Source organism: Lissotriton helveticus, chromosome 5_1 (assembly GCF_964261635.1).
Source record: "Lissotriton helveticus chromosome 5_1, aLisHel1.1, whole genome shotgun sequence".
NCBI classification, from domain to species: domain Eukaryota; kingdom Metazoa; phylum Chordata; class Amphibia; order Caudata; family Salamandridae; genus Lissotriton; species Lissotriton helveticus.
Genome location: NC_136065.1, coordinates 1,362,052,521 through 1,362,077,742, shown reverse-complemented (window position 1 = coordinate 1,362,077,742; position 25,222 = coordinate 1,362,052,521). Strand labels below are relative to the sequence as shown.

The 25,222-nt window shown below is 50.5% G+C and overlaps 1 protein-coding gene across 2 annotated transcripts in view; it reads left to right on the top strand.

Moving 5' to 3' along the window:
- NUDT3 (nudix hydrolase 3) overlaps positions 1-25,222 on the top strand; it is a 351,126-nt gene that overhangs the window by 183,010 nt on the left and 142,894 nt on the right. The window lies entirely within an intron of this gene.

Below are 25,222 nucleotides of genomic sequence, written 5' to 3'. Positions count from 1 at the left end.
ACCTTGTTACAGCTGCAGTATTTAAGTACATGGGATCTATACAGCACCTAGTACCTGTTCTAAGGTAGGTAACTTTCTCTGATGTTGATTTCCATTTTTTTCCCAATTCAATTTCTATTTTTCGAGGGAGAAGGACATACATATCCTGCTTGTTTAACCTCAAATGAGCAGTCCAACGTTTAGATGGGTCTTTCAGCAGACTGACCCTGACTGTTAAAAAGTTACATCTTGCCTGCGGTAGTTTCTATCGACTTGTGTTCCATAGCATTAGATGTTCCAATGAAGCAGTGGCTTTAATCTGAATTTTTGTTTTTGAGATTCAGGGTGCCACTACTCCAAAGAATGCACTAATGTATGCACATGGACCATGGGTCCAAAAGGAACGGTTTGGTCACATATTTCAGGATTTTCTCTATGCAAATGATTTTCATTGAGACTTTTAGGAAATTAACTTTATTTAGGGGTCTTAAAATTACGTCATGGATCTGGCCCTACGATGGACCCCCATAAATCGGCTCTCCTTTGGCGAAGTGTGCGGTATAGTCATGTGTATCTTGTATATACTTTCATGCATCATTAGTAGTGACATAGTAAAGTTCTATGATGAAACATCAAGTTTCTCTTTGAGAACATTGATTTCAAAGAGAGAGAAGTCATTGGGGCTGGGTGTGATCTGGGCTCTGTGCTGTTACATACTCTTATATATAGATATATCTATAAAGAATACATTTGTTCATCTTCCTGCGACTACGTGATCAATACCACTTCAAAGTTGTTCACTGAAACTAAGTGTGCAGTGAAACAATTACTGTGTCCTTCAAATCTGCAGCCTGGATTTGTCACGGCAGGGCATTACTGCATCTTTTAATTGCAGTTATTGCACAATGTAACCATTCCCCTCTCAACGCTCTGATACCAGATACCTTTGGGTCAAGTTTGCGCTATATTAAACTCGGTTTAAAAAAAAAAAAAAAAAAAGCAGCTAGCAATGTATTAAAATCTTAACGATATATATGATGTGTGTGTGTATATAATGTGTGTATGTATGATTTGTGTGTAAATGTTTGTGTGTATATATATATATTATATATATATATATATATATATATATATATATATGTGTGTGAATGTATGTGCTTCTATTGTACATATTTGCCACTGTGTAGATCTGAATGTAACAGTGAGTTATAGATTCCTTACCTTAGAATTAACCCATGCTTCAGACTTGTTCCGGGAAGTTTTTCATCAGCAGTACCCCTGCGCGTCGAAAGTTGGCGTCCGTCGGCTCCGTATTCTTCGTTGGCATTGTGATTGCCGTAATGATGTTGCGGTAGCTCCTTAGACTCCGCCCTCGCGGGCTGATGTCAGTTCTTTCTATTTTTGTGCCAGTAGGTGCAGATCCGGAGAGAGCGGTACCCCCTGTCACTTTTTGACTGACTTTTTTTGTAACTTTTGTCGACTTTATTTTTGAGTCTAACATCGACTCCTGGTGCACGAGGGATGCCCGGTTTCAAGGCTTGCGGTTCCTGTACCTGACTGATGTTAGTGACGGATCCGCACCGCATGTGCCTCTACTGCCTGGAGCCGGACCAGGACCCCACGTAGGGCTCCGACTGCCGAACCATGGCCCAGAAGTCTATGCGGGAGCAGTCCAGAAAGCTTCTCTAAGCCTGGCAGTCGGCTCTGCGTCGTTCGGGGTCCCGGTCGCGTGGGAGGTCGAGGGACCGATCGCTGAGCCATCATCACTCCTCGTCTAAGTCTTCGCACTCTGGGCCAGGTAAGTTGAAGCACAGGAAGAAGTCGAAGAAGCATAAAAGCTCTTCGACTTCCCCTCGTCCACTGGCCGACGCAACAAAGGGTGCGAGTGCTGCCCCTTCTGGTGCTCCGCGTGCGGAGTCTATATAGGGTCGACTCCAGCCTAAACCTGGAGTGACCCCTGCCCAGCTTCGTCAGTTCTACGAAGCGGTGCATGCCATCTTTAGGAGCCTGACTCCGCCCGTGCGCCTTCGGCCCCCGCGGACTCGGCTGGGGGCCCTAGGCCTTCGCCTCCAGCTTCGGCACCTCAGGGACCCCTTGGATCCAGGCCCCGATCAGGATCGACGCCGGTCGACCTCATTACACCTCCATCAGCGCAGATTTCACCTGCACCACGTCTGCAGTCAACGCCGGCTGGACCTCCAACCGGCATCAACCAACGCCAGATCTGGCGCCAATGGGTACTTTTATGCCTGCATTCCACCCTGGCCATTTTCAACCAGTTTGGTAGGCAGAGGAGGGTGAGGAAGACTGGAAGGGGCCTGGTGACCCTTTAACTGACCAGTTGGAGTAAGACCAGGACTGAAGAGAGGAACTGGGGGATGCCAGTGATCTGGACACCTCACCAGACCTTGGCATGTTGTCTCCTCCTACTGTGGCTACAGAGGAGGGAGCGTCTTACACAGTGGTGTTGTGTAGGGCGGCCGAGGTCCTAAACCTAGAGCTAGCTACTGTGGCAGTCAGGACTAACCTCCTGACAGAGGTGCTTCAACCAGCAGCGAGCTCTTTGGAGCCCCTGCTGCCATTTAACAAAGCCCTCACGGACATCCTTTTGGGCACCTGGTCCAGGCCCATCACAGGGGCTCCTGTGAATAGGATGGTTGCCCGAAGCCACCGGGCGACCCCACTTTCCTCTTCCAACATCCCTCGCCCGAGAGCTTGGTGGTCCAAGCTTCAACGTCCAAAGCGCATTCCCTAACGCACCACCGGAGAGGGAATCCAAGAAGCTGGATCAGCTTGGGAAGAAGTTGTTTCTTCCTCCAGCAAAGGGGTGCTGTCGGTAAACACTGCTTGCCTGTTGGGCCGTTATTCCCACTCCGTGTGGGATACGGTGGCGCAAGTGCTGACGCAGTGTCCGGAGGAGGCCCGGGCCGTACCCTTGCATGCTATTGCCGAGGGGAGAGACGCAGCAAAGTTTACCATCCGCTGTGGACTGGACACTGCCGACTCACTGGGGAGGACCATTTCAACGTCGGTGGCTCTTCGTCGTCATGCCTGGTTGAGAACGGCTGGCTTTTCTGGGGATGTCCAGAACACCTTGATGGACATGCCCTTTGATGGCCTTCACCTGTTCGGAGACAAGGCAGACAGTGCGCTAGAGCGCTTCAAGGACTCTCGGGCTACTGCCAAGTCCTTGGGCCTCTCCACCACGCACCCTGCAGGGTCTGCTTTTCGCCCCTTTCGTGGCCACGGAAGGGGTGCCCCAACACATTCCTTTCAGAGCCACAGGCCAGCGCTAGCTGTTCAACCTCAACGCTGCCGGGGACGTGGGAACCACCGACATGGTTCTGGGGGCCAGCGGGCGTGCCAGTCCACCACCGCCCTCTCTGCAGCAGCCTCCAAGTCCTCCTAGTCCGACCTTTCAGGCCCATCAAACTACAGTGGGCGTCACGATCCGCCATCACCTCCTCCACTGGCGCACCATCGCGTCGGACAGGTGGATTTTGCAGATAGTCCGAAAGGGCTACTCCCTTCCCTTCAAGACTATCCCTCCAGCCATGCCACCCCAATACTATTGCATGTCTGGGGATCACCTGGCCCTTCTCCAACAGGAAGTGCTGTCTCTCTTGGCCAAGGGATCCATTGAGTGTGTTGCTGCCCCAGAAGTATGTCGTGGTTACTATTCCCACTACTTTCTGGTGCCCAAGAAGGATAAGGGCCTGCGTCCTATCTTGAATCTCAGGAATGTCAACCACTTCCTTCGGAAGGTGAAGTTCAAAATGTTGACCCTGGCTCAGGTCCTGTCTGCCCTTGACCCTGGAGACTGGATGGTAACGTTGGACTTGCAGGACGCTTATTTCCACATCCCTGTCCTGCCGGCCCACCGGCGTTACCTGCGGTTCACGGGAGGCCACGAGCACTTTCAGTTTACCGTGCTCCCCTTTGGCCTTACCAGCTCCCCTCTGGTGTTCACGAAAGTGATGGCGGTGGTCACCGCTCATCTGTGCAGATCAGGGGTTCCAATCTTCCCCCATCTCGACAACTGGTTGTTGAAGTCTAGCTCGCCCCAGGCAGTCTTCTCCCCCTCCAGACTAAGGCCTTCCTCCTGCATTCGCTGGAGTTCTCAATCAACGTGCCGAAGTTACACCTGACCCCCTCTCAGAAGCTCCACTTCATCGGAGCGGTTCTGGACACGACGTTGTTTCCGGTTTATCCACCTGAACAGCGAGTCCGAAATATTCGGGCTATGATTCCGACGTTTCAGCCTCTATCCCAGCTTTCGGTCAGGATAACCCTGAGGCTGCTGGGCCTCATGGCTTCCTGCATCCTGCTGATCGATCATGCCAGGCAGCATATTCGGGCTGTGCAGTGGGACCTCAAGTTCCAGTGGTCGCAGCATCAGGGGACGCTGTCAGATTGCGAATAGATCTCGGAGGGCACTGCACGACAATTGCAGTGGTGGCTAACAAATTAGGATTGGGTCAACGGCAGATCCCTCTCCCTTCCCCAACCAGAACACACAGTGGTGACGGATGCATCCCTTCTGGGATGGGGCGGCCAGATGGGAGAGGCAGAGATCAGAGGCCTCTGATCTCCGGCGGAGTCCCAGCGCCACATCAACCTTCTGGAGCTTCGGGTGATCCGTCTTGCACTAAAAGCATTCCTTCCCTCTGTCCGGGGAAGAGTAGTGCAGGTGTTCACGGACAACACCACCGCCATGTGGTACTGCAACAAACAAGGCGGGGTGGGGTTGTGGATCCTATGTCAAGAGGACCTCAGTCTCTGGACATGGCTGGAACATCAGGGCATATCCCTGGTGGTTAAACACCTGATAGGTTCACTGAACGCCAGGGAGGACAAACTCAGCCGCGGGTGCATGATGGATCTCGAATGGCATCTTTACTCTGAGGTGGTGCAAGGTCTCTTTCAGCAGTGGGGAGAGTCTTGGTTAGATCTATTTGCTACCGAAGAGAACACGCAATGTCCACAATTCTGCGTGTCGGCATTTCCAAGGCGGCACTCGCTAGGTGCCGCTTTTCGGCGCGAGTGGAGTTGCGGTCTGTTGTATGCCTTTCCACCTATACCACTTCTGCCCAGAGTGCTGAAGAAGATCAAGCGCGACCGGACCCAAATCATTCTTGTGGCTCCAGATTGGGCACGAAGAGTCTAGTATCCTGAGCTGCTCAACATGGCCATTGATCCCTTGATCCGACTGCCGTTTAGGGAGGATCTTCTGTCAAGCAGCAGGGGACGGTCCTCCACCCAAACCTATGCAGCCTCCACTTCCTTGCGTGGCGATTTAGCGGCGGCAGTTGACGTCACTTGATTGCCTTCTGAAGTCTGTGATTTATTCTTGGCAGCCAGGCATCCCTCTACTAAGACGGTATACGCCTGCAGATGGAATAAATTTGTGCCATGGTGCACAGCAAAGGCGGTAGATTCCCTTTTTGCCCCTCTTTCTGAGGTTCTCTTGTTCCTCCTGTCTTTGGCCCTGCTAGGCTCTTCTCTGGGCACTCTTAAGAGCTACCTCTTGGTCATTTCAGCCTTCCCCAGGCTTCCTAATCCACCTTCTCTTTTCAAGACCCCTGTTGTAAATAGATTTCTTAAAGGCATTACTGATCTTTTCCCTCCTATTCCCTTCTTAATGCCTCAGTGGGACTTGAATTTGGTTATTACTTATCTGATGTGTTCTCCCTTCGAGCCGCTACATAACTATCCTCTCAGACTCCTTTCTCTAAAAAAGCTTGTTCGAGGCATATGAGCTGCTGATTGTACACTATGCATAGATGGCCATCTGGTGTTGGACTATTATGCTTGCACTTTGTTGTTGTCTTGGAAAAGTCTTTTGTAGTCACGAGATGGGTGACTCCTCTCTTGGACGATAGTGCGCATGGGCATCGACTCCATCGTTAGATTGTTTTTTTCCGCTATTGAGTTCGGATGCAACTTTTGCACTCCAGTTCGGTACCGTATTTTCCAAACCTTTTCGACGCCCAACCTATCTACAACTCGACGGTATTGTTTTCGATCACGTGATCTTCGACGTGCATCTCAACTACTCTATGCCAGTAGTAGACGCGGACCACTGGGCCTATCGACGCCGTTCAGGCCTACAGCTCATGGAAAGGACTCCATTCAAAAATTAACCCAGTGTGGAGCGAAATTCCCACACAGTGACCATCACAAGGTCTGTAACCTGTGTGTCTCGCCGAGCACAACGAAAACCATTGCCTGGACTGCGCCTCTTTTCGATCCAAGAAAACCATCCGTGATCGCCGAGCCAGACTAAACATCATGGCGCAGCGAGCAGCTCTGGCATCAGAGGACATCTTCGACGAAGGCCCCGATGTTCCGGAGGAGGATTCTGAGGACCTAGAAATCGTGTCCGAAGCAGACGACTCAGACGACCACATCACTCCTGGTCAACAAGTGAGTACAACTGCCCCTAACCCAAATCCTCCTGTAAAAAAGAAGGCTCTGGTCAAGACTTCACCTGCTGGCCTCAGTCGCGACCGAAAACAAGCTTCAGAAGCCCTGCCCTTTGGCCTGGCTCTGAAGATGAAGGACAAGCCTTCTGGTAGCTCGGGATCGAGCAAACCACATATCCGTGTCCCGCAGGCGCCTTCGGCACTGAAGACAGGAGAGCAACCTACTCCCAAAAAGTCGGCACTGACCACCTCAACGCTGAAAGAAAAAACATCGGATCCGAAGCCAAAACCCTTCGGAACCAAAAAAGATTTCTGTCTCCATAGCCAAGCCAAAGGACCCCAAACTACCTCCTAAGACCTCCGAGCAGAAATCCAAACCCCGCTCGGACCTGAAGAAGTCTGCACCAAAAGCGGTTACCGAAGAGGAAGAACTTTTTCGACCGGATCCCAAGCAGAAAAAAACTCCATATAGACTCCAAAACAGGACTTGTACTGTTCCACACAAGAAGAAGCTGGACACACCAGAATCTACTGCTGTGCCTATAAAGAAAAGACTGTGCCCCTTCACCTATGATACCCTTTTCTCTTGTTCTTCCTCCTGAGCCTGTTCTTCCTCCTAAGCATGTCTCTCCACAGCCTCCAAAACTCCCAACTAATTCACCACCACCACAGGTGATGATAATTATAATTTAGGGGGTGGGGGAGGCAACAATGACCCTTTCACTGACCCTGATGATGACATGGACACACCACAGGACAATTGGGACGATTATGATGACCCAATAGATCCCCCAGACCTTCCTGATCCCCAGCCATATCCAACAAGACCATCTTCCCCAGATGACCATATTGGCTTTGGTCAGCTTGTAAATGGAGCTGCTGTCTACATGCACTTCCAAATCCACAACGATCCCAACACCACCCTCAGAGGAACCCTAATCTACAGACGCCCCTGAACCAGACCACAATTCAGCGACTCCATCGCCGACTTAGTCAGCACTCACGCCCTCACCTCCATGGACTACATCCTCCTAGGAGACCTGAACTTTCATCTCGAGAACAACAATGATGCCAACTCCACCGCCCTGCTCGACAACCTCGCCAACCTCGGACTCCGAAAGCTCGTGACAACACCCACCCACACCGCCGGCCACACGCTCGACCCAATCTTCACCGCAAGTCCCCACGTCTCCTTCAACCGCACCACCGAACCCCACTGGACTGACCACCACTGCATCCACTTCGCCTTCAGGAAGCCCACCGCACTCAACTGCTGCCCCGACGATGCTGGAGCAAAGTCACCGAGGACCAGCTCACCACCATCCTCACCATGAACCCACCAACCGACCCCCCCCCCCCCGCCAACAACGCCGCCCGCAACCTCCGACAATAGATCGACTGGGCCAGCACCCTCGTTCCGCTCAAGACTCCCAACAGCCACACCAGCAAGAAAGCCACCTGGTTCACCGAAGACCTCCAGTCCTCCAAAAGAAAATGCCGAAAACTGGAGAAGAACTGGTGCCGCGAACGATCATGGGACAGCTACACAGCCCACATGAAACGCCAACCGCAGCCATCACCAACTCATCAGAGCCGCCAAGAGGGCCTCATTCAAGGACTGCCTTGACAATGCACACAATAGTAAGGAGCTCTTCAACATCGTGAAGGAACTCTCCAACCCCAGCTCCAACGACATCCTGCCTTCGCAAGACCTATGCGACTCACTGGCTACCTTCTTCCACCGCAAGATCACCGACATCCATGACCGCTTCAACGCCACGACTGCACCAATGACTACCGCCCCCACCACCACCACACGCACCAACTATGTACTCTCCTGGACAAGTGTCAACAACTAGGACACCAGCGAGATCATAAAGACCATCCACTTCGGCTCACTGCTAGACCCATGCCCCCACCACCTCTTCAACAAAGCCAGCGCATCCATCGCACCCCATCTCAGCAAGGCGATCAACATCTCCTTCGAGACGGCAACCTTCCCGGAAGGCTGGAAACACGCGGAGATCAACGCCTTACTCAAGGAACCAAAGGCGGACCCCAAGGACCTCAAGAACTTCCGGCCCATCTCCCTGCTCCCATTTCCAGCTAAGGTCACTGAGAAAATCGTCAACAAATAGCTGACCCGCCACCTCGAAGACAACAACATCCTGGACCCATCCCAGTCCGGTTTCCGCAGCAACCACAGCACTGAAACCACCCGCATCGCCGCCACAATGACATCAGGACCCTGCTAGACAACGGAGAAACAGCAGCCCTCATCCTCCTGGACACAGTCTGCCACCGCACCCTACGCACACGCCTACACAACGCCGGAATCCGAGCGAAGGCCCTGGACTGGACCACATCCTTCCTCTCCGGCAGAACTCAGAGCGTCCGCCGCCCCTCCTTCCACTCCAAGACCACCGAGATCATCTGCAGAGTACCCCAGGGCTCGTCCCTCAGCCCGACGCTGTTCAATATCTACATGGCACCCCTTGTCCACATCGCCCGTCAACACGAGCTCAACATAATCTCCTACGCTGACGACACCCAGCTGATCATCTCCCTCACCAAAGACCCCCACACAGCCAAAACCAACCTCCATGAAGGAATGAAGGCCGTTGCAGAGTGGATGAGGAACGGCCGACTGAAGCTGAACTTGGACAACACGGAGGTCCTCATCCTTGGCTCCACCCCTTTGGCCTGGGACGACTCCTGGTGGCCGACCACACTGGGAACTGCTCCGACACCCACAGACCACGCACGCAATCTAGGGGTTATCCTCGATTCCACCCTCACCATGACTTAACAGGTCAACGCGGTCTCCTCCTCCTGCTTCAACATACTCCGAATGCTACGTAGAATTTTCAAGTGGATCCCCACTGAAAGAACAAGAACAGTCACCCAGGCCCTGGTCACCAGCAGGCTGGACTACGGTAACGCCCTCCTCTCAGGACCATTGGCCAAGCTCCTGAGACGGCTGCAACGCATTCAGAACACCTCGGCACGTCTGATCCTCGACATCCCCCGCCGCAGTCACATCACTCCCCACCTGAGAGACCTACACTAGCTCCCCGTCACCAAGAGGATAACCTTCAAGCTCCTCATCCACGCACATAAAGCCCTCCACGACACCAACCCAGCGTACCTCAACAGACAACTCAGCTTCTACACCCCCACCCACAAGCTCTGCTTTGCCGACCTCCCTTCGCCGCTGTCCCCCGCATCCGAAGAACGACAGCCGGAGGCAGATCCTTCTCCCACCTCGCTGCCAAGACCTGGAACATCCTCCCCACCAACCTACGGCAGACCCAAGACCTACTGGCCTTCAGAAGACTACTCAAGACCTGGCTCTTCGATCAGTAGCAGCCCTCCCCCGCGCCTAGAGACCCTCACGGGTATGTAGTGCGCTCTACAAGTGTCCTGATTGGCCTACCATGATGTTCACAAGCATTCAAACCCTGCAGACGAGGACTTCCTTCTAGACAACTTCAAACAGTCACAGAAAACTGTCCAAATCCTGCCAATGGTAAAAGGGGTCCTTAAACATGCCCCTGACATATTCAAAGACCCGGTGATAGCTAGAATTCTCAATCCCAGGATTGACAAAAAATATAAACCTGCCTCAGATGATCCCACCTACATCAAAGGGCAGCTACCCTCAGACTCACTAGTTGTGACTAACGCTAGGAAACGCGGCAACTCTCAAACCTCCGGTGACACACCACCTCTGGATAAGGAGTCTAAGTTGTTTTAATGCCTCTGGCAAAAGAGTTGCTGCCCAAGCAGCTAAGCACTGGCGCAAAGCCAACACCCAAGCATTACTTGCTACGTATGATCGGGCTCACTATTACCGACTAGAAACCCCATTACAACATTTACCTGATCAATACAAAACCTAGGCAATTGATTTAATTCAAGAAGCCTAATTAATAACCAACGCATCAATCAAGTGTGCCCTTGAATCAGCAGACACAGCCTTTAGGTCCATTAACACAAGTGTGCTACTCGAACGACATTCCTGGTTACACATTTCAGGCTTTAAACAGGAGGTACAAACAACTATCCTCAACTTGCCGTTCAATCAGGAACAACTTTTTGGACTGGCTGGAGACACCACTCTAGAAAAAGATGCAAAAGGACAGACTGCTAAATATATGGGAGCACTACAGTCTCTATCCACACGTGGGTCATTTCGTCGCTCCTTCTAAAGAGGAGGATCTAAAAACATTGGAACAGACACCGCCTCCTCTTCCTACAAAAACACCATGCAAACATCCCCAGCAGAGGATATTTTAGAGGCGGATATAAGGGAAATAACAAAGGGAGAGGCTGAGGTAACAACAACCCTCGCGCCTCCCTCACTAATAAACAGTGACTTCCCTCCAGACCATTCCACTCCAGTAAGGGAGAGGCTCTCACAGTTCCTACCTGTCTGGAATGCCATCACAACAGATAAGTGGGTTAGACAAATTACCCAGTATGGTTACTGCCTGAAACTTACAGCAACCCCACCCACCATACCACCCAAACAGCGTCCAATGTCCACAGAACACCTCACGCTCCTAAAACAAGAGGTTCTCTCACTGCTTCAAAAGCACACAATAGAACCAATTCCCTTACAGCATCAAGGAACGGGTTTATTCAATGTATTTCCTAATTCCCAAAAAGGACGGGACCCTAAGGCCCATACTCGACCTAAGACCCCTCAATCTTTATATAAAGTCAGATCATTTTCATATGATCACTCTCCAACAGGTCCTCCCACTGCTCCAAAAAGGCGACTTCCTTGCCACACTAGATCTCAAGGACCCCTACTTCCACATACCCATACACCCTGCTCACAGGAAGTATCGAAGGTTCATAGTGGATGGACAACACTATAACTTCAAAGTCCTTCCATTCAGGGTGACCACCGCACCCAGAGTGTTCACAAAGTGCCTTGCGGTGGTAGCAGCACCCTTGAGAAGACCACAAATCCATGTCTTTCCATATCTCGCCGACTGGCTAATAAAAGCTAAGTCATTCAACCTGTGTGTTAATCACACTCCTCAAACCATCCAGCTGCTACTCCACTTGGGATTCACAGTAAACTACCCCAAGTCAAATCTTCAGCCCTCCCACATACATCAGTATCTAGGGGCCACAGTACACACCTCCAGAGCTCTGGCATATCCAAATCCAGCTAGGATAGCCAGTATGCAAGCCCTAATCACCATATTTCAACCACAGCACTCCCTCCCATCAAGAGTATTCATGCAACTCATAGGAATGATGACCTCTTGCATTTTTATCGTACCTCATGCAAGACTTCAGATTTGCCCCTTACAGGAATGCCTAGCATGTCAGTGGAACCAGGCTCATGGGCAACTTACAGATCTGGTGTTGGTAGACAGCCGCACGCATCGCTCTCTGCAGTGGTGGAACACACGAAACCTGTCCAAAGGGCGGCCGTTCCTTGAGCCAGTTCCACAGATAGTGCTAACAGCAGACGCATCACTCAAGGGGTGGGGAGCCCATCTCCTAAACCATACAATTCAAGGCAAATGGACCACTCAATAAAAATTGCCCTATATCAATCACCTAGAATTACTGGCAATATTTCTAGCATTAAAATCATTCCAAGTACATCTACAGCACAAGACTGTCCTAGTCCGGACGGAAGACATGACAGCCATGTATTACATACAGAAACAAGGAGGCGCACATTCTTTGCAGCTGTCCCAGCTTGCACAAAACATTTTGAGATGGGCCCTTCCACAAAACATATACCTGATGGTAGAACATCTTCCAGGAGTTCACAATCAGATCGTGGATCTCCTACGTCTGCAGACACAGCAGATACACAAATGGGAACTTCATCCTCAAGTTCTTCAACCATTTTTCCAAATGTGCAGTCAACCAGTCATAGATCTGTTCGCCACACACGCAAATGCAAAATGCCCAACCTTCGCTGCCAGGTTTCCACACCCATTGTCCATAGGCAATGCAATATGGATGAACTGGTCAGGCAGATTTGCGCACGCTTTTCCCACTGATTCCCCTAGTAGTATGCAAGCTCAGACAACAATCTCTCAAGATGATCCTGGTGGCTCCCACATGGGCACGCCAACTGTGGTTCACAATCCTACTGGAACTCACAGTAGTTCCACACCAAAAACTATGCCTCTCCCCAACATTGCTAACTCAGAACCATGGAGAGATAAGGCACCCCGATCCAGGTCAACTGAATCTAGCGATCTGGCTCCTGAAGTCCTAGAGTTTGGTTATCTTAACCTTCCACCGTATGAACATCATTAAAGAAGCCAGACGCCCTACTACTAGAGCTTGCTATGCAGAAAAATGGAAAAGATTTGTCATCTATTGCAATAACAATCCTATTGATCCTCTGGATGCTTCTATCCAGGACATCATTTGCTACTTGCTACACTTACAAAGATGTAATCTAGCATATTCATCCATACGAGTACATCTAGCAGCACTTGCTGCTTATTTACAAAACAGACAACACTTGTCACTATTTAGAGTACCTGCAATTAAAGCCTTTATGGAGAGCCTTAAAAGAATAATTCCTCCCAGACTGCCACCCTCTCCGGTGTGGAATGTAAACATTGTTCTTACCAGGCTCATGGGTCCCCATTAGAACCTCTACATAAATGTGAACTTCAGTTCCTCACATGGAAAGTAGCTTTCCTTGTCACAATTACCTCTCTCAGAAGGGTAAGTGAGATCCAGTCTTTAACCATACAAGAACCATTCTTACAAATGCATCATAACAAAGTGGTTCTCCGAATAAATCCAAAATTCCTTCCCCAAGTCATCTCTGCTTTTCATCATAACCAATCAGTTGAGTTACCTGTCTTTTTCCAAAACCCAGACTCTGTGGCAGAGAGAGCTCTTCACACACTAGACGTCAAAAGAGCCTTACTTTATTACATTGACAGGACTAAACCCTTTCGATAAACAAAACCACTGTTTGTAGCCTTCTCCCCACCTCATAAAGGTAACCCCATCTCCAAAGCTGGATAGTAAAATGCATTCAAATATGCTACAATAAGGCTAAACTCACATTAACAATTCCCCCTAGAGCACATTGAACACGCAAACTAGGGGCTTCCATGGCATTCTTAGGCAACATTCCCTTAGATGGCATATGTAAAGCAGCAACATGGTCTACACCACACACCTTCACCAAACACTATTGTGTTGACGTGCAGGCTAAACAACAAGCTTCTGTTGGCCAGGCTGTTCTTAAAACACTTTCAAACCACTGCAACAGATACAGGTGACCACCGCTAAGGGAGACACTGCTGTACAGTCTATGCATTGTGTACAATCTTCATCTCATATGCCTCGAACGGAAAATGCTACTTACCAGTATGCATCTGTTCTTTGCATGTAGAGCTGCAGAGTTGTACACGCCCACCCCCTTCCCCGGAACCTGTATCTGTTCCAGTATTATCTTAATTAGATACATTCACATGGACATCTCTTACTTCTTACTGACTCCATCATGTCCCATCATGGCAAAAAACAATCTAATGATGGAGGTGATGCCCATGCGAATTATTGTCCAAGGGAGGAGTCGCCTATCTCGTGACTACAAAAGACTCTTCCAAGACAACAGCACAGTGCAAGCATCCAAGCCCAACACCAGATGGCAAACTATGCATGGTGTACAATTCTGCAGCTCTACATGCCAAGAACAGATGCATACTGGTGAGTAGCATTTTCTATCTGGTGGCCATCACCTCTGCACGCAGGGTGAGTGAGCTGCAGGCTCCGTCTTCCAAGCCTCCTATTCTGGCTCTTCATCCGGACAAGGTCGTCCTCAGAACTCAACCATCCTTTCTTCCAAAGGTGGTCACTTCTTTTCATATTGGCCAAACCATCACTTTGCCCACCTTCTTTCTGCCTCCGCAACCTTCAAAAGAGGAAGAGAGGCTCTAACGTCTGGATCCAAAATGTGCGCTTTCCTTCTACTTGGATCGCACCAAACAATCCTGGGTGGACAACCAGCTCTTTATTGGTTACTCGGACGCTAAGAATGGTCGGGCCGTGCACAAGCGGACCATCTCCAGGTGGGTCGTTCTGTGCATCAAGGCCTGCTGTTCTCTGGCAAAGGAAGATGCCTCCAGTGGGGCTACGCGCCCATTCCACCAGGGCGACGGCAGCTTCTACTGATTTGGGACGGGGTGTCCCCCCTACATGACATCTGCCAGGCAGCTGTGTGGGCACACGTTCACCAAGCACTACTGCCTGGACAGCCAAGCCCGGAGAGACGGCTTCTTTGCTCGTTATGTTCTCCAAGACTTTCTGGTGTGAACTTAGTTCGCAGATCCACCTTGTTTGTATTGCTGGGGTATCTATTCTAAAGTAAGGAATCTATGACTAACTGTTTCTTTCAGATGAACAAGTTACTTACCTTCGGTAACGATATATCTGTAAGAAACATAGGTTATAGATTCCTTACCGCCCCACCTATCCTCCCCGTTCTGCGAACTGACTTCTATGGTTAAGGACATCCTTTCAGGGCCCTAGTTTTGTGCACTTGTGGTCAGTGTCTTGCATGGCTCTGCGCTTCTGGCGTGGAAAGTCGTGTACAGAACTGACGTCAGCGCACGAGGGAGGCGTCTACTTAGCTACCGTGACGTCATACCGGCGACCACAACGCCAACGACGAATGCAGAGCTGACCAACGCCACCTTTCGACATGCTAGGGTACTGCTGACTAAAAACTTTCTGGATCCAGTCTGATGCCTGGGAGTATTTCTAAGGTAAGGAATCTATAACTAACCTATGTTTCTTACAGATATAGCATTACCAAAGCTAAGTAACTTGTTCTTATAGTTGTGACCTAGTTACCATTAGAAATAGATTTTGTTTGTTTTGCTATCAATTAATCACGTGTTTGTTGAGCGCGACTACTCACCTGTAAGGGTCTCAAGGTGCTGGGGAGGAGGGGAGGTGCAGGTTCCAGTTCATCAAGGAGGGGGATCTTTCGAAGAGCCAAGTTTTGAGGTTTCTTATGAAGATGGGGAGTGATGTCTGAGGAGGAGTGGTAGGGCGTTCCAGGCTCTGGCTGCAAGGAAGGAGAAGGAGCGACCTCCCGATCTGGTCTTTCTAGCGCGGGGGACCACGGTGTCGGACAGCTGGGCTGATCGTAGTGTTCTTTGGGGTGCATGGAAGTTGAGTCGGCTGTTGAGGTATGCTGGTCCGGTGTTGTGGAAGGCATTGTGTGCGTGGGTGATGATCTTGAAGGCGATTCTAGCCTTGATGGGGAGCCAGTGGAGTGTGCCCAGGTGCTGGGAGATGTGGCAGTGTCTTAATAGGTTGAGGACCAGTCTTGTGACGGCGTTCGGGATGTTTTGTAGCTAGCGGGTGAAGTTTTTGTTTATTCTGGCGTAGAGTGCATTGCCGTAGTAGAGTCTGCTGGTGAAGAGGGCGTGGGTGACGGTTTTTCTGTGCTCGACGGGGATCCTTTTCTTACTTACCATGTCTTACTTAGGAGGCAGAGGGTGTGGAAGCAGGAGGATGCGACAGAGTTGATCTGGCGGTCCATTTTGAGCTCTGAGTCTAGGATGATTCCCAGGTTGTGTGCGTGGTCTGTGGGGGTGGGTGGGCTTCCGAGGGCAGGGTGGTCACTAGGTGTCGTTCCAGGTGCCTCGGTGTGTGCCCACGATGACTACTTCTGTTTTGTCGGTATTTAGTAGTAGGCAGCTGCTGTTCATCCATTTGGCAACAGCTTCCATGCCTTCTTGGAAGTTGTTTGGCTGTGTTGGCTTCGTTGGGTAGGGAGAGGATGAGTTTGGTGTTGTCTGCGTATGAAACAATGTTGAGTCCATAGGTTCTGATGATAGGGGCGAGCGGAGACATGTAGACGTTTAAGAGCGTTGGGCTGAGGGAGGATCCCTAGGGCACACCGCAGTTGGTGGGTGTAGAATCTGAGAGGAAAGGGGGGGGTGGGGAGTCTAACCAGCTGTGTTTTGCTGGGGAGGAAAGAGTAGATCCATTCGAGGACCTTGTCCCGGGTCCCTGCGTCTTCGAGTCTGCGTATTAGGCTGCAGTAGGATATCGTGTCGAAGGCCACTGAGAGGTCGAGGAGGATGAGGGCTAGTGTTTCTCCTTTATCCAGTAGGAAGCGAATGTAGTCTGTTGCAGCAAGGAGTGCGGTTACTGTGCTGTGGTTTTTCTGAAGCCAGATTGGGATGGGTCGAGGATGTTGTGCTCTTCGATAAAGGTGGCGAGTTGGCTGTTGATGGCTTTCTCAATGATTTTAGTCTTGAAAAAAGTCCCCTTCGGGTAAATATCACACACAGTACATCACTTTGCCTCATACAGCCTTTATACACCAGTAGGATGAAAATGAGCAGAGAGGAAATGTAATCGAACAAAAAAAAAACATAAGTAAAAAAAATGCAAATGTATTCAGAAAATCATTAAAAAATAGGATCCCAGTATATAGTGTATTCTATTTCATTCTTGTACTCCCTCCCTGACATATGCAATGATATTAAAAACAATGACACTTGGAGGAGCCATGCTCGGGACCAAGATGGCCGCGTGAGCGCACTGCTCCTGAGACCCCATCCACCCCCTGCAATATCCTGGAACCCGGGTCCTATACGCTAGGCCACGCCGCGTTCTACAATTTTGCTGTCCAGACTATGGGACAGGGCGAGACAATACGCCCATGAAATTTCTGGCCTTCCGTGCATGTGAGCGGGATTTTCGCCAAGCCGTGCCTTCAACACACAGTTACATGGTTTGGATCTTATAATTGAATGATCGTGTGATTTCTTATGTGCCCTCTCCTAAGGCGATTATACCTTGGGGACCGTGAATTCCATCCGGAAGCGGAATGTCTGCTCGTGCAGCTTCTGGATATTAAATAAGCTATTCTACAGGACCATTGGAATTAACTTGGTCTCTACTTTTATCGGCGCTAATATCTGTTCATTACATCTCCTAACAATCTTCGAACTTTCATTGAACTTTTACTCTGATGTTGCCCTGAGGAAGCTCCCTGTGAGGGAGAGAAACGCGTTGGCTGATCTGTTTCAGAAAAGTAATTTTTTCTATCTGAAAGAACTTAAAAGAATAAAGAAGTTATTTTCTTATATTTCTGCCTCTGTACTTTGTTTGGAATTGTGCACCCCCATCAGTATTTAGAAATATCCTGGAACATATATTGAGCCCTAAGCCTGTCATCTGACGGCGGAGCTGGAGCAACGCTCCCTGTGGCGTTTCGGGGCCGGCTTCGAGGTCTGGGTTCCGAGTTATGCTGCTTACAAACCAGCGGCCTACCCGCCTCCCAAGCCGGGGGTTAAAGTAAAAGCTGTGCCCGGCCGCAAGTTGGTCAACAGCGGGGCCGGAAACTGGAAGTCGCTGGTCCGGCCCAGTCACTGTTTCGGAATCACCGGAGAGCGGGGGGGTGCCTGGCCTCACGGAGACACTGAATAAAGCTGCGGGCCAGCCCTGCTGTAGCTGCCGGTGGTGATTGCGGGCGTGACGCTGCCCGGGTTGCCTGCAGGGTGGAGACACCGCTTTGCGGCGGTCTGTATCGGTGGGGGGTGCGGTGGACTACAGCGTTCTCTGGCAAGGCCTGACTGCTGCGTGGGCCCCTGGGGGCGAGGAGATGCGGCTGTAGACCCTCGGGCCGGAAAACTGTGACCAGATAGACCTGTCTGGGTGAGGAGCCCCCTTAAATTACCAGAGGGACACCGAGGGGCACACGGCTGGAATTGAAGGTGCCGTAACCGAGATGCACACCGGCAGAAGCACCCGGCTGTAAAGAAGAGTGCGGTGAGATGTGCGTCGGATGGGCTAAATAAGGAGGCCGGACCAGCGCACCTGTTAGAGGTGGGGGAGACGGAAGGAACCGAGACCCTCGCTGACAGAGGCCGATGCTGGGGTGAGCCTACATAGTCCATATTGGCTGAAGTCAGCGCACCTGAACTTTTATGCACCACTCCCAAGATTCTGGCGCAGGAGGCGTCGGTCACCATCTCGGAGTGGGACTGTTTTTGTGCTGCATGCAGACGGCGTGGCCTGACGGAGATCACATCCCGGGCCCCCTCCCCACGTAGCGGACTGCTGCACATTGCTGGAAAGATCTACAGCCACTGTGAATATAAGTCTTTGTTGGGGTGAGGGGGCCACCGCCTGATGGTGGACCCTGCATGATTACACATGTCCCTGGGGGAAGGTTCAGTACCCTGGCTCCCTGACTGAGATGCGGAGAAGTGTGAGGCCCGAAATTCGGACCGAGTCACTGCGACGAACAGTGGGTGCCTTGCGACTGCCACGTTGGCGACAAAGCCGGACACGGACAAGACTCTGCCTAGGTCCTCGAAAGGATCGAAACACGTTCAATCTAATAAGCTGGACCGCTATACGATGCCAAAAGGGTCCCCAGTTGAAACTAGGAAGGCCCTCTCCTCAGGGGGAGACTCACGTGACACCCCCGTGGAACCCACGTCAACTGATGTCATGGCAGCGATAAATGAGGCCCAATCTTCGCTTGGGGAAAAATGGAATCCCTGGATAATAATCTGGACACGGTCACGATAGAGGTCAACCTGATACGTGCAGATCTTTCGAAGACTAGCGAGAAAGTTAAGTCGCTTGACATTAAGACTGCCAGCTTGATCGATGATGTGGCGAAATTGCAACAGGAGGTACGGGACCTCAAGACTTCTCGAGATGCCGCAGACCGCAAGCTCGATGAATACGAAGTGAGAGCCAGGAGCAATAGCATGCGCATCCTAGGGGTGTCCGAAAGGTCAGAGGGTCCGGCGCCAGATTTGTTTGTAGAAGACATTGTCCTTAATCACCTCAAGCCGAAGGGTCTCAGTAAATCTTTTACAAAAGAGAGGGCCCACAGAGTGCCGGGGGGGAGACCTAGGCCTGGGGCTCCCCCTCGCCCGATGATTGCTAGAGTGCTTAATTTCCGTGACACAGAAGCGATCCTGCAGGCGGCACGGGCGGAGGCTCCCCTGCGATTTGAAAACGCTACGCTCTCTCTTCCCGGACTTCACCCAGACAGTGCAGAAACAGAGGCAAAGTTTCCTACCAGTTGAGAAGAAACTCAGGGGAAAAAGGGCTGCGATATGCTATGATGTTTCCGGCTCGGCTGCGGGTGGAAATCGAGGGGAAGACATGGTTCTTTGACAACCCGGAAGTGGCATCCGACTGGATAGACAGCAGACCCTCGATCGGGACGGAAGAGCAAGGACTCGGAGGAGTAGAGGAATGATTGTAACAGTAATGTTGGAGGATGTGGGAACCTTTGCACAGTTTGAGAAAGTCGGGTGATGGGACGGTTCTGCAGCTAGTTACCACAGCTGTGAACTGTTTCAGGGCTCAAGACAGTGCTTTTGGGGGTGGGGGGTAGGGGCGGGGCAATGGTTGCTTCCTCGTTACTACCTTTAGTTAGTTGAGTAGGCGGGTATTGGGCGACAGGCACACTGCGAGTTGGGGATGAGCGTTCACCATATGCAGGGGTGCAGGGAGGGGGATGCAGAGGGGGGGGTGGATGAAGAGGTCTGTTTTGGTGATACTATTGTTCGCTGCATCATTTGCTTTGTGGATTTCATTAATTTTCTTTTTCTTTGCATCAGGTGACAAAGATGTGATTGTATTGTATCCATACTGGTTTAATGTCGAAGATTAGTCGGGCCGGGGATAAAAATGCTAAGCTGGAATGTGAACGGCCTGGGAGACAGAATTAAGAAAGGGATGGTCGGCCAGTTGATTAGAAGATACTCCCCGGACGTAGTCTTATTTCAGGAAACCCATCTCATAGGTAATCGTTGCCTGGCCCTTCATAAAGGGGGTTATAAGTTGGTCGCACATGCTGGGTTCACTACAGGGTCTAGGGAGGTTGTGATTCTGGTTAAAAACTCTTTTCCCCTGGACATGCAAGCCACTTGGTCTGACCGTGAGGCCGCTACATTGATGTATCAGGGCAGTGGGAAGGGAAGAGAGTTACTTTCTTGTCCATATATGTCCCACCCGGCCTTCAATCCGACACTTTTCGGGACCTGGCCGCTATCTTCCTGACTTTACCTTTGGGTCTCCTGGTGATGGGAGGAGACTTCAATGTGGTGGTGGACGGGGAACTAGACAGGCACCCGGCTAGAGCGTTGAGACCGGCGCAGATGTGGCTTCCCGATTACCTAGACATGACTGGACTGATGGATGGTTGGAGGGTGCTTAACCCTACAGCGCTACAATATACAAATGTGTCCGCTGCGTATCTCAGCCTGTCCAGAAATGACTACATTCTGATACTGGCGGCCCATGCTGCCGCTGTCCGGGAGGCGCGACAGCTAGGGAGGGGGATCTCCGACCACTCTCCCATATGGCTTCAGCTTGAGATTGGCTGATCTGCAGTGGGTAGGGTGGCTCCTATTAATGCATGGCACCTGAAAGACCCAGACACCAAGAAAGATTTTTGAGGTAACCGAGCGATACTACCAGGAAAACAGGGGCTCGTGGAGTCACCGCAGACCCTGTGGGAAGCTTATAAGACAGTTGTTCGGGGGAGGTTCTGTCCTTGATAGTGGGGAAGAAAAAGAAGCGCCTAGCGGACATGGAAAGGGCAGAGGCGGAAGTAATAAAGTTAGACGAGGAGGGAGCTAGGGCAGCAACCCCGGAGAGTATGCACCTCCTAAAATTGCGACAAGACGATTATAGAAGCCTTGCAAGAGACAGGGCCATAGCTCAGGACGCTGATACTCCGATCAAGATATACGAACATGGGGACAAGGCCGGTAAATTAATAGCGTGGCTTGAGAGGGGAGATCGAGCACCGAGGCTGGTGCCAGAATTACAGGGAACGGATTCTACGGTAATCACCGACCCACAGGCAGTTGCTTTTGAGTTCTCAGAATATTATGGCGGGGTGTATTCCTCGGTTGGCGGATACACATAGGAAGACAATAGTGCAATGATTAGAGTATCCAGATGCCTGTGCTATCGGACGAGCACCGAGAGTATTTAGATTCCTCCCTCACGGATGACGAAGTGGCGCAGGCCATCAGGGGGTTGCACTCCGAGAAGGCCACCGGCCTGAACGGAATCCCCATTGAATTGTACAAAGTAAGTGCTAATAAACTCGCCCCGTTTATCCGGTCTATGTTCCTGGAGAGTAGAGAGAGGAGCCAGCGCCCGTATGACCAGCGGGTGGCTAACATTGTGGTCATCCACATGGCGGGTAAACCCAAGACGCTTTGTTCCTCGTATAGGCCAATCTCACTGTTGAACGCCGAGCCCAAAATCCTGGCGAAGTTGCTGGCGACACGATTGGTCAAGGTGATCACCACCCTTGTACACCCGTATCAATCCGGGTTCATGCCCCGCCGTAACACAGCTCTCACCATGCGCAGGCTCCACGGGATACTGGGTAGGTCTTCAACGATCAAGGAACTGGCAGTATTGGTGTACTTGGACGCCACCATGGCTTTTGATAGAGTTGAGTGGCCCTACGTATTTGCAGTGTTGGGGAAGATGGGCTTAAGTTCGGAGTTTGCTAGCTGGGTAAGTCTACTCCATGCCAATCCACAGGCTAGAGTTGTAAACAATTGCAAGTCCGCTGATTTTCCCCTCGGTAGAGGCACCAGGCAGGGATGTCCCTTGTCCCCGCTACTGTTTGGTCTCGCCCTTGAGCCCTTGGCGGCATGGGTCCGGTGGGACCGCTCGATACGATGCCTGCGGTGGACATTGGACTGGGAGGATAACATTTTGTTATATGGGGACGATATCCTGCTTTACCTCACCAACCCTAGGGGATCCCCGAGTTGTTTTCTGGATGTGCTGGCTATATTCGGGAGGTATTCTGGTTTCGCAATAAACTGGGCTTAGTGGGTGCTTTTTGTCCTTAGGGGTGATCCACCGGTAATACAGCAGGCCCCCCGATACAGATTGAGCCGTTGGGGTTCAAATACCTTGGTATCTATATCACGCTCGATGCAATGTTAAGGTATGCTAACAACATGGAACCCCCTTTGATCCATCTTCGGAGAGATGTGGAGCACACTGGAAGGCTCTTCCACTCTCCCTCCTGGGCAGAGCGGTGCTTTTTTAAGATGCTGGCCCTTCCTAGATTCTTATATGCACTCCTGAACAAAATGGACCCGGTACCGGCATCCTATTTTAAGGCAATAGAGACCCTCTAGAGACTGCTTTTCTGGGTGGGACGGTAGACCCCGAAAAGCATTCACTAAACTCCCTCTTTCCTGGTATGATGGGGAAATAGGATTGCCGGACATACGGAAATACTATTGGGCCTCCCAGCTAGCGGCAGTGAACCAAGTCATATACGGGGCATCCGGGTTATGCTGTGGATCGCTGGCAGGTGCCGGGGAATGACTTTACCAGGGCTCTATATGCCAGGCCTCGCCGATTTCCCCTGACTGGGCCAACGGCGCACCCGTGAGCATTTGGCAAAAGGCTAACAGACAGCTTGGCTGGGAGGGGAAACTCTCACTTGCCACCCCCATATGGAGTTCGGAGAGCTGGGAAGCTTGTGGAAATCGAAGGGATTTGACAAATGGGATCTTATTGGGATTACGCAGATTAAAGACATATGGGGGACTGACACGGTGCACACATTTGACTCTATCAAACAGCACTACAGCCTTCATGAAAATGAACACTACCGTTCCCTCCAGGTTAGGCATGCTCTACTTACACATATCCCTAGAGGCACACGCTTTCCGACGCTTCCCCTCTTGAAGACCTGGTGCTGAACGGGCACCTCCCGGAGAAGACTATTTCTCTCATATATAGAAAGCTTGTATATAATATGTAGGACCCGTTGACGTCCCTTAGGGCACATTGGAATGAAGAAGGGTTGGAGCTAGATGAGGATTGGAGGGAGGTGGTCTCTTCTCCTAGAGTAGTAGTGATGCAGATGAGGCTCAGACTAGTGCAGTTGAAGATCTTGCATAGGTCGTATGTCACGGGGCCGCATCTGGTTCGCATGGGGAACTTGGCACCTTTATGCATCTTTATGCATATCTTGTGGCACTGTGCGAGGGTGGAGGACTACTGGGTGAAGATCCATGAGGCTCTGCAAAATGTCCTAGGAGTGGAGTTACTGCCGGAGGCCCGCAGGTGCATATTAAACGTTTGGGAACCCACAGATCTGAATGTGTACCGGAAACAATGGGTGACATTGGCTTGTATGGTTGCGAAGCAAAACATAGCACAGTTGTGGGGAGCCAATCAGCCACCCCTGGTCAGTCTATGTTGCCAGAGGTTGCCCTGAGAAGTGGGGAAAGGTACGGGAGGCCTGGAACAGACATCGTGGTGATATTTGTATGCCCCCGATATGTCAAACAGAAGTGGAGGCGCTGGAATCCCCGTGACCCATTTTTTATATTCTGTATTTCATATTCTGTACGTATGGAAAGTTATATTGACAAGTGAAAAACTGCCAGTCACCTGATGTTTTTTTCTTTTGATTATCATGTTAATAAAAAGATTTATTAAAAAAAAAGAAAAAAAATGACACTTATAAACAGACAATAGGTCTAATTACATTATAGATCTAAAAACAATTAAAAACAAGCTAAATTAATGTACACAATTGGGAACACAAAGGAAAAAATGATTCCTATTTTCAGAGAAACACCACATTAGTCAGGTATAGATCAATTGTGATCACTGAGATTATTATTCCAACTATTTCATTCAGTACAATTGTCTCCTCGGACTTAACGTAGTTTCCTCTTTTAAAAGCATCAATGACTTTCACTGGGAACAGGAGCAGGGAGATGTGTCTGTAGGTTTTGAGGTTGGTGGGGTCCGCCTAGCGCTTCTTAAGGGATTTTTTGATCTTGTGTGTTTCCAGTCATCGGAGAAAGAGGTGTTAGCCAGTGAGCAGTTGATGGTGTGGCGAAGCATGGGTGGGATCATGTCGGCGGCACTGTTGAAGATGTGGTGGGGGCAGGGGTCTATGGGATCCTCAGAGTGGATTGACCTAATGGTCTTCTGTGTGTCTTCGGTGGTGAGGGCTGTCCAGCTGTCAATCGTTGGCTTAAGGGTGCTGTGGGAGGCTGGTGGGGGTTTAGTGTGTTGGTAGTCTTCGTCGAAGTTGCCGTATATGTTCTTGATTTTGTAGTGGAATGTCAGTAGACTTGCTGGTGGGTTGGGCTAACTCCTTGATGATGATGTGTGCGTGTGTGGAGATTCTGTCTTTAAATGTAGTTTTCCTCGTGTTTCTGATGAGCTGGTGGTGGGTATTGGTTGCGGCTTTGACGTTGTTGTGGGCTTCTGTGGATTTGGAGTTCCTCCAGGTCTTCTTGAGGCGGCGGCAGGTGCGCCTGGACTCTCGAAGTTCGGGGGTAAACCATCTGGCCTTCGGGTGTAAATCATCTGGCCTTCTTGGCAATAACTTTGGTGCTGTTTTTGATGAAACTTTGCAACAAAAAAAGTTCATCCTCCTCAGCTTGTTCTTGGGAAGTTTCAGGCTGATCGGTCAAGCAGCTGCCAAGAAAAAGGGGACTTGGTCCCAGTGTACTGAAAATGAAAAGAATAAAGTATAAGGGGGTAGGCAAGGTGGTTTCTCTGTTTTGTAGCAGAAGTCTTTTCTGCAGTCACATGCTGTACACATCGCACTATTTAGTGGTTGTAGATGGAAGGTGTTTTTTTGTTAAAATCAAACCTTTGGGTCTGGCCTTTTGATTTTGCTAAGTATTTATGTATGTGTCAGTGTGTGTGTGTGTGTGTGTGTGTGCGCGTGTGTGTGTGTGTGTGTGTGTGTGTGTATATATATATATATATATTTATATATATATATATATATATAT